This window comes from Achroia grisella, unplaced genomic scaffold (genome assembly GCF_030625045.1).
Source record: "Achroia grisella isolate CSIRO2021 unplaced genomic scaffold, CSIRO_AGI_Agris_v1 utg1112, whole genome shotgun sequence".
In the NCBI taxonomy this organism is placed as follows: domain Eukaryota; kingdom Metazoa; phylum Arthropoda; class Insecta; order Lepidoptera; family Pyralidae; genus Achroia; species Achroia grisella.
In genome coordinates, this window is record NW_026712582.1 from 32,688 (window position 1) to 40,358 (window position 7,671).

The following is a 7,671-nucleotide window of genomic DNA, read 5'->3' on the forward strand; positions in this document are numbered from 1 at the left end:
GCGTCTCCGCGGGCGGCGGGCGGGGGGCGCGGCGGAGCGGGCGGTGCGCCGCGTCGCGGTGCCGTCGTCTGCAGCGGGGCCGCGGCGGCGCGCGGCCGCGCGGTTAAGCCACCTTCAATAGCGCTCAGTCGCCGGTCCAGTTCCCCGAAACGGGAATCTAGGACGGCTTCTAAGCGCGCCGCAGCAACAGTGTCAAGAGGGCGCGGCGAGACATCTGAGGGGGGCCCGGGACGTGCTTCTAGTAGCGCCGTCAGCCTCCGCACCTCGCCACACTTCCTGTCCACTGTTTCCTTCAACTCATCCCTCTCAGTAGTGAGAGACGCACAGTCCTTCTTTAGTTCATCACGCACTTCTTTCAACTGTTTAATACGCTTACGCGAGGCGTACCTTCTCGCCTCGAGGTCACCGTATTCACTGACCACTTCCTCTCGCTTCAATACGACTTCCTCAGTCTCTAAGTCCTCCTCAAGTACTGTCTTTACATTGCAGAGGAATTCTGCTACACAGTCAGCAGCGTCCGTAGCGGCCTTGACGACCTCCTCCCGGGCTGTGGAACTCATCCTCACCTTCTCCAGTATGGTTTTCACCTTTACTGGCAACAGTTTCAACGGCTGTAAGCTCGAATAGGCTTCTATTTTCACCTTCTTCAGGAGTGAGCTGCTGAATAGCATCATCAACTCCGCAGTGGACTTGCTAAACTCCAGGACTTGCTGGCGTCCTTCCTCTGCCATTACGACGCGGTGCGTCTCTTCTGCAGCCGAGCTGCTTAGCTCCTCGGATGATGAACCGTGAGGGTTCACCCTCATCCTCTTCGCTCCTACAGACGATGTATCTTTATACATCGTGACAGCACACTGTACACAATAAACACAAAATCACGGGTCCTATCCCTTTCGTCACTACACAATAAACGTTCACAGTTATTCACAACGAAAACATGTCAGAACAAGTTTTTTTCCACAATATATATGAACTAGACTGCCTAGTAACAGCACCGAGGCGGCGGCGGGTCGAGGGGACCCGACCGGCGCCACCGAGGACCGCGACACGCGACACGCGACAGAGAGCAACCGTGCACACGTCCGCACGCCACGGCAGCTCGAACGCGACTCCAAAAAAAATGTGGTCAAGTTGTGCCTTAACCATTTTGTGTGTTCCATCCTTGTCAAGGGGAGTGCTAACCGTCTCTCCTTTCAATAGACACAACCTAACCTAACCTAACCTAACCTAACCTAACCTAACCTAACCTTTTTTTTTTTTTTTTTTTTTTTTTTTTTTTTTTCACGTCAGGAAAATCCATCATGGAGAACCATTCCCTTAGGGAAGAATGGATACTGCCGGACTCCTACCTGCTAAAAACCTGACGACTATTCCTCCTTGAATCATATCGCCCGGGCCATGGGAACGCAAAGCATTCGCCCAAGACCCCGGTATGGTACCCATCGAAGGGACCTCCATCTAGGCGTGCAGGGAATAGTGTCTGCACGCCACCTCCAGACCCTAATACCTCCCCGGCGAGCTTCGGATTGCCCTAACAATCCTCCACCCTAGGGTCAATTTTGGAGTCGATGCACACCTGATTTTACTCAAGTGTCCATCGACTCCCCCCCCACCTGTGGCCCGTGCCGCGGCTCGGGCCTTCGGCAGGCGACACAAGTTAGTGGCGCCCACTCTATGGTCGGATTTCCGACCCGCCGCGGCACAGTACCGACAGTTCGGTGATGGCGCGGCGCACCGTGCGGCCTTATGGCCGGGCTCGCTGCAGCGGAAACAGATTCCGCTGCAGTCTTCCCCGGCGGTGCATCGGACGCCCACATGGCCTGTAAGAAGGCACCGATAACACCGCTGAGGTCGCGGGTCCAGAGCCTGTACCCGCGCCATCACCCACCCGATCCTAAGCCGGCCGGCCTCGGCCAACTTCTTAGCGGCGGCCACTGGGCACCGCACCCACACGGAGCCCGTACCCTGGGAGTTGCGCCGGATTTCCCCGGTTTTACCGCGGACTCCAGGCAACCCCCCTCGCGCATCACAGCGACGACAACGTCAGCCACCAGTGTCGAGTCGTCCAGGTCTCCGATCCTCAGTTCGGCCGACTTAACTGGCCTGGAGACCCGGACAACGTCCTCGGGCAGGACCTCCTCGATCCTGGCGGCTAACGCGTCTGCCGCCTCGCTTGTGTTGGCGCCGGGTATTTCTAAAATACGGGCTCCGGTTCTTCCCACGCGGAACCTCAGGTCGGTGATACCGAGCTGGGCCAAGGATATCTTGGCCTTCGCCTCGGTGAGCACCGACCCGTAGGTGACGCCCCTCTCCTCGGCTCCCGGCCTCATGGTCAGGACGACCGCCGATGACCGAGGGGGCGCGCTTTCACCTTCCGCGCGGAAGACTTCCGCTGCGGTTCCTCCCTGTGGCCGCCGCTTGGCGCCTTCGTTGGTCGCGCGCTGGTGGGACCTGCCTGGCTTGCGCCAGCGCCTTTGCGTTTCCCGCGCCTCACAACCGTCGCCCAGCCCTCCTTATTCGCTCCGGAGGTCGACGGTTGAGAGGCACGTACTCCGCTGGGCTCCCGAACCCTATCAGCCGCTACACCGGATGATCCGGCAGCAGGCGTACTCTTGGCGGCCTTTTGAGGCCGCGTTCGCTTCGCCGAGATCCGCTCCTCCATCTCGGCGAAGCGGGTGTTCATCAATTCGCCTACTCGCCGGATGATCCGGTCTTCGGCGTCCTCTGGCAGGGTTCGGGGCGTGGCGCCTTTCGGCGCTTCTGCCGTCGTCCCCGAGACCACCACCGGCGGAAGCTCAGCGGCGGTCTTCGCCTCTTCCAGCTGGCGCATGGTCTTATGCAGGGCGGCGCGGTCCAGAGCGCTCGACTTCTTGAGGTCCTCAAGTTGTCTAGCGCTCTCCCGCGCCTGCCGCTGCCATTCCTCCCTCTCCGCCTTCATTAGCTCCAGCTGTTCGGCTAATGAGGCGAAGGAACCGGCCTTCACCCGGAGGGCGACCAACTCGCGCCTCTCCTTCAGGCCCTCCTGGACCGCCGCATTGGACAGCTGCTGGGCCTCGTCCAGCTCAACGCGCAGCATGGCGACCTGTCTCGTGAGGGCCATTACCTCCGCGCTAGTCGACCGCTCTCTGAGGACATCGGACGCCGAACGGATGGCAGAGACGGCGTCCTTTACGTCCTTCACAATAGTGCCCTTCAGGTTGCCGGACTTTTTTATGGCGGCAAGTACCAGAAGGGCACTGTCCTCTATTTTAGCGGCCAGTTCATCGGCGCGCAACGACTCGTCCATGGATGACCGGTGGACGGCAGTCCTCGACGCGGAGACGGACCTGGAGGATCCGGCCGAGGCCGAACCCTCTGTCTCCATGCGTGAGGCTGGCCTGCGCTTACCCTTCCCACCTATCTTCGGGGTCGCAGCCCGCTTCTCCACCTGCACCACCTCGACGTCGTCGTCGGAGTCAAGATCTTGCGACTTCTCGACGACACGCCTCTTACGCCTGAGCCTTTTGGGCGACGTGCTCACCCTCAGGCAGTCCTCCGTCGTTACCGACAGGGAGTTGAGGTCCTCCGACGCAACCGACAATCCGGACTCCGTGCACTCGGAGTCCATGCCGGCCACGTGGATCTCCAGCTCCTCAATCCCCCGTACGGCCTCGACACACCTCATCACTTCTTCCTCCCACTCCCTCCTACGACTGAGCGTGTCCCCCCCAGAAGACGCGGGACAGCCCACCCCCGGCAAATCCGGTGCGGTGGGGGAGGATTCTCCGGCCGCAGAGCGACCGGTACCTCCCTGGGGTACTTTATTTTTGCGTTCAGCCATTTTCCATATAGTTCCTTTTTACGGGTGTGGTCCCGGACTCCTACCTACAGCGAAACGGAAAAAGAAAGAAAGAAACCAAAAAGGACAGAAAAGACAAAAGACAGACAAAGACAGAGAAAAACCTAAGACAAACTAAAACCAAAATAAATTAAAACAAAAACAAAAGGGGAGAAAAAACAAACCAAAACAAAAGAAGAAACAAACAAAACGAAGACTAAAACAAGAAGTTGGGCGGGTTCCTGACTCCGGGATCCTCGACTTTTGTCGAGGCATAGGAATCCGCAACCCGCCCAACCTGCCGGGCTACTGGCCGACATAGTAGCCGTATCCCGAAGGAACGACTACTATCCCGCCCGGGGCGTACCAGAACCAAACCATTGCTCAGCCACCGTTCCCCGCGGACGTATCCACGAGGATGGGGAAGCCTCCCAATGGCAGGCCCATACTAGGAGGTTGCCCGACCCACGCCCCAACCTAACCTAACCTAACCTAACCTAACCTAAACCTAAACCTAAACCTAACCCTAAACCTAAACCTAAACCTAAACCTAAACCTAAACCTAAACCTAAACCTAAACCTAAACCTAAACCTAAACCTAAACCTAAACCTAAACCTAAACCTAAACCTAAACCTAAACCTAAACCTAAACCTAAACCTAAACCTAAACCTAAACCTAAACCTAAACCTAAACCTAAACCTAAACCTAAACCTAAACCTAAACCTAAACCTAAACCTAAACCTAAACCTAAACCTAAACCTAAACCTAAACCTAAACCTAAACCTAAACCTAAACCTAAACCTAAACCTAAACCTAAACCTAAACCTAAACCTAAACCTAAACCTAAACCTAAACCTAAACCTAAACCTAAACCTAAACCTAAACCTAAACCTAAACCTAAACCTAAACCTAAACCTAAACCTAAACCTAAACCTAAACCTAAACCTAAACCTAAACCTAAACCTAAACCTAAACCTAAACCTAAACCTAAACCTAAACCTAAACCTAAACCTAAACCTAAACCTAAACCTAAACCTAAACCTAAACCTAAACCTAAACCTAAACCTAAACCTAAACCTAAACCTAAACCTAAACCTAAACCTAAACCTAAACCTAAACCTAAACCTAAACCTAAACCTAAACCTAAACCTAAACCTAAACCTAAACCTAAACCTAAACCTAAACCTAAACCTAAACCTAAACCTAAACCTAAACCTAAACCTAAACCTAAACCTAAACCTAAACCTAAACCTAAACCTAAACCTAAACCTAAACCTAAACCTAAACCTAAACCTAAACCTAAACCTAAACCTAAACCTAAACCTAAACCTAAACCTAAACCTAAACCTAAACCTAAACCTAAACCTAAACCTAAACCTAAACCTAAACCTAAACCTAAACCTAAACCTAAACCTAAACCTAAACCTAAACCTAAACCTAAACCTAAACCTAAACCTAAACCTAAACCTAAACCTAAACCTAAACCTAAACCTAAACCTAAACCTAAACCTAAACCTAAACCTAAACCTAAACCTAAACCTAAACCTAAACCTAAACCTAAACCTAAACCTAAACCTAAACCTAAACCTAAACCTAAACCTAAACCTAAACCTAAACCTAAACCTAAACCTAAACCTAAACCTAAACCTAAACCTAAACCTAAACCTAAACCTAAACCTAAACCTAAACCTAAACCTAAACCTAAACCTAAACCTAAACCTAAACCTAAACCTAAACCTAAACCTAAACCTAAACCTAAACCTAAACCTAAACCTAAACCTAAACCTAAACCTAAACCTAAACCTAAACCTAAACCTAAACCTAAACCTAAACCTAAACCTAAACCTAAACCTAAACCTAAACCGTAGGTTTCTTTTCAACTTCTATTGACTTATTGGATTGTCAGACGAAACTATATCGCGTTGTACGCCTGTGCCTTTCTCGCTGCGTTTGCGCCATCTATTGTGCGGTAGGAATACTTCTGGTGCATCTGTAATGGCCCGCCATCTAATGTGCAATAGGATACTGGTAAGATGTTGGTTTGTTATACTTACTTAAATATGCATCGCATCTTTTGTGCTGCGGTGGTGCGCTCAATCACACTCCTCAATAAAAAAAAAAAAACGATATTTAGTTGTTAAAATTACCTTTAATTAAGATGAGTGCGTAACGATTTCTATGTCAGTTATCTTATTTTTATTTATTGCTTCTCACTCGTTATACTGTAATTATTAATATATCATCATCAACGCACTGCAGTCCACTTGTGGGATATTAAAACTTCCTTGTTATTATTTGTTTATATACTTTTAAATGTTCCTGTCACTGTTCTTCTTTTGGTTTTTCATTGCATTTGATCTTTTCACGATATACGGAACGGTATATTATGAATTATTTATTTATCCAATTACCTGTTTTATTACAATCTCCATAATAACCAACTGAGAAATCCATAATACTCCCCAACACCACTCACTCCAACACACTCTCTTATACTAATACATATTATACATTTGAAGAGAATATAAAAGTATATATAAAGTGGCCGGCAATCAACAAATAAATAAATTTGAGAACCTCTGCACTATGTAGTGCAATGTGGTCCTAGAGACTCTGGATAAGTATATATGGAGCATAGGGCCTAGTTTTTGTCAGTTCGATTATGTACTTTCATGGTGTCGGATGCGTTTTGCTGTTTTATAAAACTTTCGATTTGTGATGAAGTGAGATTAGGTATTTAGATTAGCTTTTGTTTTGTTTTGTTCTTTTTGTTGTGTATTATTTGTGAATATTTTCTCTTATTTTTTATTAATAATGGAATCCAACACGTAATTATTTATTTATTTACTGCCCGCGAATACTGACGAATACTGATGTGCCTAGGTGAAGCTCGAGGAAACGCGTCATTAGGTCTTAGGATTTACATGGAAAGGTATCCCACCCACGTCAGCTCGTCACCCAGGGAACAGCCGCACAATTACGCGGGCATATCAACGGATACTCGACAATGTTCCGATTGTACCATAATCAACAGGAAAGTGCTAGTAGACCTATTGGAATTGGAACTGAGGGGCACATTTTGAACACAGTACAGCGTAACCCGCGCCTGGGCACACGTACAGCGGCGAAGTTGTTAAGACGTAACCATGGAGTTCGTACATCTCACTGGACTGTGCACGAAGAGACCAGCAACGGCCGTACCATATTCATAAGGTGCAAGCCTTGGTTCCTGGCGATTCCCTTCGCCGTGTTATGTACTGTAAATTCAAATTCAATTCAAATTAAAAAAAAAAAAAAAATTCATTTATTCATGTAGGATATTTTAGCCGCTTATGTAGATGGTTAATAAACTGCTAAAGAGTGAACCCAAATTTCATCAATAAAATCCTTGGACCACTTTTTTTTTTTTTATCGGCGCGTGTGAACGGACAACGCTATTTGAAGTTTCTATGGGACGAAGTGGAAGGTGTCCCATTGGTTCATTTACCGAGAATTTGGTTTCAGCATGATGGCGCTCCCCCGCATGTTGTGTGCTCGGTACGATAACATCTAGATGAAACCTTCCCTGATCGCTGGATTGGAAGATTCGGGCCTCATCCATGGCCAGGTTGGTCCCCTGACTAAACTCCAACAGCGAATAAGTGAGGGATTTAATGTGTTAAGGAGCGATATTAATGAAGATTCCACAATAATAACTAGGCTGCACGCGGAGACCATGCGTCAAGTTGAAATTTGTGAGCTTCTTGGAGGTAGACAATTCGAGCCATATCTCAAAAGACCTAAGAGAACCTAAGGTAAGATCGAATTTTTTTTTTTTTTAAATGGTAGGTTCTGAACATACATTTGGTTGTTA

General features: G+C 49.0%; 1 non-coding gene across 1 annotated transcript; it reads right to left on the bottom strand.

The window, feature by feature from the left end:
• Positions 1–1,114: 1,114 nt before the first annotated feature.
• LOC131850063 (U6atac minor spliceosomal RNA) lies at positions 1,115–1,204 on the bottom strand. The gene has a single exon (XR_009357821.1). It is a non-coding gene; the product is annotated as a U6atac minor spliceosomal RNA (small nuclear RNA).
• Positions 1,205–7,671: the final 6,467 nt, after the last annotated feature.